The 8,337-nt window shown below is 37.5% G+C and overlaps 1 long non-coding RNA gene across 8 annotated transcripts; it reads right to left on the bottom strand.

Annotated features, from left to right (window-relative positions):
* Positions 1–3,669: 3,669 nt before the first annotated feature.
* LOC112167190 lies at positions 3,670–6,397 on the bottom strand. 8 transcript variants are annotated; one of them, XR_005800568.1, is made up of 9 exons: positions 6,309–6,397; positions 6,098–6,106; positions 5,820–5,946; positions 5,631–5,704; positions 5,430–5,498; positions 5,246–5,317; positions 4,862–5,085; positions 4,399–4,629; positions 3,670–3,855 (listed from the first exon to the last, which is right to left on the bottom strand). It is a non-coding gene; the product is annotated as an uncharacterized LOC112167190 (long non-coding RNA). The 8 variants fall into 8 exon arrangements; XR_005800567.1 differs by having other exon boundaries at positions 6,098–6,158; positions 6,309–6,396; XR_005800571.1 differs by having other exon boundaries at positions 6,094–6,158; positions 6,309–6,323.
* Between the last annotated feature and the right edge of the window lie 1,940 nt (positions 6,398–8,337).

Below are 8,337 nucleotides of genomic sequence, written 5' to 3'. Positions count from 1 at the left end.
CTCATGCCTTCCCGGCACCCCAGAGCTTACCGCTCATGCCTTCCCGGCACCCCAGAGCTTACCGCTCATGCCTTCCCGGCACCCCCGAGCTTACCGCTCATGCCTTCCCGGCAACCCTCGAGCTTCTGCTCACGAGCTCCCGCTCATGCCTTCCCGGCACCCCCTAGATTGCCGTTCATGCCTTCCCGGCAATCCTCGAGCTTTACACATGTCTACTCGACACACCACACACTATGCCAAAAAGTGCATCAGACGACAGAACTGTTCTGTCGTCTGAACGAACAAAAATGTGTCGTCTAGTACGGTGTCGTCTCTTGGGGGCATCAGACGACAGAAGTGTTCTGTCGTCTGATTTTTCAGACGACATAAAAAAATAAAAGTCTTGTGTCGTCTGATGAGTTTTGCATTTTGGGAACATTGTGATATGTTTCTTTAAAAGCATTCAAACAACAGTTTTGTATTGTCTGATAAACAAAACAACCACAGTATTTTTTAAATACTATTGTGTGAAGCATATTTGCAAGACTTATTTATGTGGTCTGAATGCCCTTAAATAAGAAATATGAAGACTCTTATGTAGTGTCTTCTCTCATACAACAGCATTTAAAGGTTGTGCTAATTTACTTTAAACGACAATTATATGTGGTCGTAAAGAGCATCAGAGGACAATTAAGTGTCGTTCTAGGGTACATACATACGACACTTAAGTGTTGTGTGAAAGGTCTTTTATGAGGTCTTTTTATGTTGTCTGTGATTGATTCCAACCACACTTATTTGTTGTTATTATACGTTTTAGCCAACACTTTCGTCTAACTTATGTTGTTGTTTTGCCCTTTAGACTACAATTTTCTGTCGTCCCAATGCCAAAAAGACAATAGACTTCTATTTGATTTTTGTGTTGTTTTTGTTTAGCTGCAACCACACATTTTGGTGTGCTTTTGTTGTAGCTTGCAATTTGAGATAACACATATTAGTAGTCCCCTGTTACAATTGGTATGCATGCATTCTGGAAATTAAAATTGCCCATTCATGAAAGTATGAAACCCACATCCAAAATCATTCATTGCAATTTCTATTAATCCACCATTGTCTTATGTACACAACCTAATCATGAGCATCGATCACTTCAAAATGTCTCATATCTACTAATCTGAATCTGCAGACAAGTCCAAATGCTTAATGAATGAAGAATCTACTAGACACAAGTTAATAAAGGAACTACCTAGCTACACTGCTGTACCAGTTTCACAATCTGATCATGAATTGAATCACCCTAATCATAGAAGTGGTCATAGAAAACGGAAGATATTCCGGGCTGCGTGAGTATATATGCATAACCCTGCAGATAATATGCACATAGAATGAAGTTATATCCTTGTTTTGCTGGATCAGATATCATGCAACCAAGGACAAAGCAGTTTAGCAGAATAATAAACAAAATATTGAAGAAATACAACAGGCTGTGAACTTGAAGTTACCCTTCAGCATTTTCTTGTTTTGTATGGCCACCTGTACTTACCCAAATATTGAAGAAATAAAGCTACAGAGTACAGACATCTCCACTGGATAAGGAGCTGGGTTCCAGCATCAGAAGAAGCATTAGATCTTCAACCCTGCTAGATTTTGGGGAAAGATCAAGGACTCAACCTGAAGCTATTAAAAAAAAAAAAAACCACATGTTGATGATAAAAGATATGCATCCCTAGAATATATAAACTGAAAGTAACTAATTAGCTAGACAAATAAAGTTCCATATTTTGTAATTTGAAAAGTACTTAAAAAGATCTAATTCATTAACTTGTCCCAACAGATAACCTGTGTCATCAAGAGTGATGCACCCAATGAAATATATATAAATTTACAATAAAATATGGCTAGCAGGCGAGTTTCAGTTGCCCCAGTTAGCATAATCATGCATTACTCTGCATTTTTAATTAATGGACGAGGGTTCCAACAGTCTTCTCTTGAGCTCTATTTTATTGGTAGAAATTAGTTTCTTGAGCAAAAGAACATTGAGGAAAAACTGTTCAGAATGAAATGGAAAACCAAAGTTCTTACAGGTCAGTTTAATTTCAAAGCACATATACCCTGGCAGCATATTGACGTGCAAATTTCTCGTCTCCAATTAAAGAAGTCAAAAGTTCTACAAGTTCCGTCAAGACTTACCAAGTGAACTTGGGGGATAGAAGGGCGGAAGAGGACCCGGCAAGGACAGAGAAATAAACCACAGAAAGAACTGCTTTCAAATGTCTGCGACACTGCAGTCGCATTCAACTGGTTTAGTAGCAACCTGCAATGTAGAACAACACAAACATCAGTGACAGTCTAATAGGTGCAACCGTGACAAAAGAAATGGAAGTATTGTTCTAGCTGGATTTATCAGGATGGACTGACAGATTTGACATTATTACAAAAATAAGACCATTCGTTCTTACTTTTAGTGAGATGGGATAACAGAATAGTCTAGGGTACAAGCCAGAAGCAATATCCACATAATGAATGTTGTTACTATTAATTTCACTACCCACTGATCGCGTTAAGTATATTATAACATTCCTACAAAAAGAGATAAAACAAAGAGTGATATAGCTATATAAACAATGAAGACAGACAAAAGCACAACCTAGATACAACCAAAGAAAAATCTGGTGTTGAATTTCCTTGCATGAGAGCTCATGGTCAGAACATCCCAAAGCTTCTTGAAATAACTGCAAGTGCAGACACTCGAATAGATGCCTCAGCTGCTTTATCTTATTATAGAGCATTCAACGAACTGCTAATCTTCTAGGTTATCCTTTGTCAAACGTTACCTATTTGATGTTTACAAGCCATCTAGAGTCGTTCCCAGAGTGTTTCCGTAGAATGGAATTCAGGACTCTTAAATTCTCTCTCATGCCTCAAAAATATTAATTAATTAAGATTAGAGTATACCATGGCAACAGGGATCATATAATAGAGTTATGACTGGTCAAACAAGCAAGTGATTAATCAAGTCCCACTGAAAGATTAAAAAGGACAACTGATAAGAAACTACTTGATATAAGTGAAGAGCAAGTACCTAGGGTTGGTAAGGACCTGATTGTAAACTACTTGGTATATCAACCATCAGCTTGAAATTCCAATGCCATTGTAAATGCTTTTAGCTTGCTGTGGGAGCCAAAGCAATTTCCTGTTCAATAGATACATTGTCAGCTAATTGAAGATGGTCAGTTCCAAACAAATAAAGTTCCATAAGCAGATATGCGCCCCTAACATTTAGTAACTAACCAGCTAGACAAATATAGTTCCATACTAGAAAATTCTCCCGCGCGATGCTGCGGGTCTAATTTTTTTCTTTTTTTCCTCAAATCATGATCTATATAATATAATACAATTATAATTTTACATGTTACAACAACTGTTATTTTTAATCAAGCTTGTAAAGAGAGAGAATGGTATTTTAAATAAGAAAGGTGCTGAAAATATCAGCAATATGAAAAAAGAAAATGCTCAATTCATAGGAATTTTTGCAACACAGGTAGTTTCAAGATTGAATGTTTTGGAACGACCTGGAGGATGTAACCTTTTCTGATCACTTTCGTTCATAATCCCATCACCATCTGCATTACAATTTTCTTTATTTCTTAAAAAAGAAAAACACAATAGAGTATATAAGAATTCACAAAAGCCAAAGCCAAAACATACAGGTACTGAATCCATTACACCCTTCCTCATACCAAAATCCATTACAGCTGGTTTCAACATTATAACAAAAAATTAAGTTTGAAGTCTGATTCAACCGAGTGAAGGAAAAAAAAAAGCAACAAAACATTACAGCTGCATGAAGGCTCAAACCCGGAAAATCTATCAAAATACCTGAAGACATGAGGCAAAAAAAAAAACACAAAGCTTGTATCAGAATTCAAAAATCATAATCGAATTGAAAATTTACTAAGGAATAAAAAAATTAAAAATATATATATATATCTAAACTCAGATTCTCTAGTTAGCACAGCACACTATCAAGGAAATTGCTAGGTTTTAGAAATGAGAATTAAGATACTAAGATAAATACGTCATTGAGTATCTACAATTACTAAAGCAGCTAAAAGTATCCATGATAGAAAAGATGCTCCAACACTAAAAGAAATAGAAAAGATGCAAGGACCAAATCATAAATTATACTCGATTGAGTTGAGAAACTATAGTAAATACATTGAAACTATACTCCTATTTTCTGTACAATTGAATGCTACGACAACATTTTGTCATTCAATCAGACGATGAGTATCTAAAAATCTTATGCATATATGTCATTAATTAAACAGGGGAATGTTGCTTTATTCATTGCCAGACAATGGCTGAGACATGGCACACCCAATTCTCCACATATAGGCCATAAGGTCAGGAAAGTTTTACCATCTTCAATTTCTATGTAATTATTGGATATAGACAGAGCTTTTGCGATCTCTCTTTTTGAAATTTGATCAGTGACACTCTACAGAGAGAGACAATACAATGTAATTGATCAAGATAATTGAGATATATATACATATGGAGGAAATAAGGATATAGATCATTTACCTTAACAGCTGTCAGATATATTGAAGGAGATCCTGCTTTTACTCTGTCACACACTCACACCATCACCTGCAAACAAAAATGGAAGGAAACAATGAAATTAAGTGTGAGCCAGGTATGTAAATGGATAATCTACACAAAGCCATGGATTAAACTATTAAGTGTGCAGTTTTATCTTGGAGATTGAAGTAAATGATATACTATTAATTCAGCAGTAGGAAAAGAGCCAGATGTGTAATTACTAAAAGATACATTGTGCTGCTTAAACTTAAAATTGCAACGATAAGCGTAGACTTTGTACCTCATCAAGATCAGTTAATCTTCTCTCCAAAGTAGAAGTATTCCTGTTTAGCCCCAACCTCCCAAGTTCAGCTTCAAGTTCTGCCTCTATTTTACTCATCGAATCTGAACTCATAGGAACTCTACCATCATACTTGTTCATTTTCTGTTCAGGAGATTTGTTCTAAATCGAATATCAGTAACAATCATCCTCTGATCCTCTCGTGTGCTGTTCCAAACAATAACCTACTAACATTAAAAAAATTAAAAATTAAAAATTAAAAAAATATAGGAGAAGCTGATAATGAATCTGAAAAGCATTTAGCTAACGTTTCCTTTAAAATATATATGAAGCCACAGCTGTGATTCTTTATACTGGAAGATACGTATCTATGTGATTACGTACCATTCTCCATTTCCTGCCCTACAATATTCCCTGAACTGTTGGCATTCAGCTTTCACCTTTTTGGTTCTGATGCTGCACAAATTGGCAAAAGGAATTGTGAGATAAATCTTGTTCTCTTAAAAGTGAATACAAAATATACTGACAGATTCTTTTTGAATAAACCATATGAGGTTGAGATGTTTACCTTGCGCTACTTCCCTTGAACTGATGCATATGATTGTCCAAATTATAAGAATGATGAGGGGTTTCCTTTCTGCACAGAATTACAGCCAGTATTACTCTTATAGGGACAAGCTAGAAGTATAGGGGCAGAAAGTATTATTGAACCACGTTGTCTTCTACAATGATCAGAATTATGGAATTCGAATGGAATTAGTATACATACCTCCTCAAAGATGCAACATACTCCTGTCTTGTCATGGGCTTCATTTCATCAATCTTGTTCTCATAGCTACTGATCTGGATAAAATATTACAGGTATATTATATACATATACAAATTATATATTTGATCTCCACTTGAGATATATACATCTCATTATTGCGTGAACATCATAACAATAATTAAATCACACCAGAATATATCATATATGCACTCATCGGGAAGTTGGTAGTGGTTGTGGGACTGGTGCCCCAATATTTCAATGCTGCTAAGTCATAAGCTCTAGCCGCTTTGTCTTCTTTGTCAATTGTCATAACCACCTACATCATGATTCGATATAAACGCATGCATAAGCAACATATGATAAAAATTTAAGTGAACTCTACAATAAAAAGGGAGGAAATGAGAGAAAAAGAAGAAGACAATATATAGAAGCTATATGGAAAGAGCTCTTCCTTTGTACGTACATACCCAAATAAACTGCAGTTGGAGCGATTGAGATGAGATCAAAAGCACCCAGATGTGATCAAGACTGACAAAAGAAAAGAACAGAATTAGTAATTCGGCTTCTTCCCCAGCAGAACAAAACTGACGAATCTAGCTCCCTCTGCAAATCAAATCAATTCAAAACCACAAACCAAAATTCCTCCAAAGATAATCAAAAACTGACAAATACGCTCACCCTTTTTCAAACTATAACCCAACCAATGCAAAAGATGCAACAAAAACCTGCACCAGAAGCCAATCACAAAATCTAAATCACAGAAGATCATAACTCCCATCCACGTTGACGTAACAATGATAGACGTGTGTGCTTCCAGAATCCCAATCAAAACTCTATAATACATCAAAAATATAAAAGGGAAATCAGGCAGATATAATAATGGATACGAAGGTTAAGAGTATGACGGACCTTGAAACCTCTCATGAAGTTGAACAGGAACATTAGCAGAGAGTCTCTGATAAGGCGAAATGCATACGGCTTTTGATGGAGAACCAGAGGGATACGCTGATTGTCCATGAACAGATGTTCGATCAGTAAATACCCCACCTTATATATGTTCGATCAAAAAATAAACAGACAAAGAGGCGAAGGGATCTGATCAAACAAAACCTTAAGAATGAGGGACTGCCATAAGAGAGGGATCAACCCAAATCCTAGAAATCGCCGAGTCCCTGCCAGGACCTACAGAAACGACACACTGGTCTTGGAATCGACGATGGAGGAGTTGAGTGCGTTCTGGAGAAATGGATGTGTTGGGTTCGTGGGGTTAAGTGTGCAAGACGACAGCGACTCCGCCGCCTTCGTCACCTCCTTCTCCAACAACTCCTCCTCACCGCCTTCGTCACCTCCTTCACCACTTCCTTGTCCAACAACATTTCAGATGAGGGACTGAGGGAGATTGAGAGTTGTGAGATGAAATTTCAAATAATCAAATCTATTAACTGGAGATCGATGGGTCGGAGACCAACATCCCAACAATGAAGTATAGAGAGAAGGTTTACTTACAGTGGGTCGAAGCAAAGTCGTGGGTCGGCGGTTCAGTGGTTCGAGATTACGAATAGGAGCTAGCTTAGAGAGGCTGAGGGAGTGAGATGACTGACTGAGAGGTTAGAGCTAGCTTAGAGATAAGGCCGAACCGTCGAACTTTGCGGTGGGTCGGCGGCGACTGAAACTGAGGGACAGAGGGAGTGAGTCGAAGAGAGGCTGAGGGTCAGGGTCAGTCAAAATCTCGAATAGAGGCTGAGGGAATGAGGGATTAGGGTTAGCGACTAGATTTAGGTGGGTTTGCCACGCCCAGTGGCGACGGCAGTTGGTTTTTGATTGAAAGTGATTGCGGTGGCTGTTGGGGAGGTTGCGGGGTTTGGGGAAGGAAATGAGAGAGATGGAGAGGAAGACGGGGCCGGGTTTTGCTGAAGCCTGAAGGAGAGAGATTTTTAGACAGAATTTGTGGGAATGAAAAAAAACACGAAGGGTTTATGTTATGCCAAAAGAGACCTAAAACAAAAAAAGTCAAACTCACCTTATTCAGACAACACTTATATGTTGTCTAAATATCACCCTATTGATTAGTTAACTATAAGGTTTGGGCGCTTAAGAGGGAAAAGACTCAACTTGTTGGAGGGAAATCTAAAATTTCTGCTAGGGTTTTTTCCCATGTTTTCAAACAACATATAAGTGTTGTCTGAATGCTCACCATTTATCTAAATTTGAGATAGGAAATCACCACCTTTTACAACTACACAAATATGTTATCTGAATGCTCACCATTTTTCCAAATTAAACCAGTATGGTTTTAGTGTATATTCAGACGACAGAAAAGAAAATTATGTCGTCTGAAAAACTCAGACGACATAAAACAAAACTTATGTCGTCTGATGCGTGTCGTCTGAAGGACTTTTTGGCATAGTGACACGTTAATGGAACATTGAATTCTTCTACCATTTGTCGCTTGCGACAAATTGAATTCTTTTCGCGTTCCATTAATACGAGACAACGAAACAAACACAAGCGTTCACGTATTCATCATTCACGAATTACAAACGTTTACCTTCGCAGCGTTCATGCAACTTACATTTATCATATGCAACCCATATGCTCACACAACCATACGCGTTCTCGAGTTTGTATGTCATAATCGATCGTACTCGGCACCATTCGCGTGTATACGTCAACATGTATCACGGACCCTATACGTTCATATATGCCA

The sequence above is a fragment of the Rosa chinensis genome, chromosome 5, assembly GCF_002994745.2.
Source record: "Rosa chinensis cultivar Old Blush chromosome 5, RchiOBHm-V2, whole genome shotgun sequence".
NCBI classification, from domain to species: domain Eukaryota; kingdom Viridiplantae; phylum Streptophyta; class Magnoliopsida; order Rosales; family Rosaceae; genus Rosa; species Rosa chinensis.
This window is presented reverse-complemented; position numbering and strand designations above follow the sequence as displayed.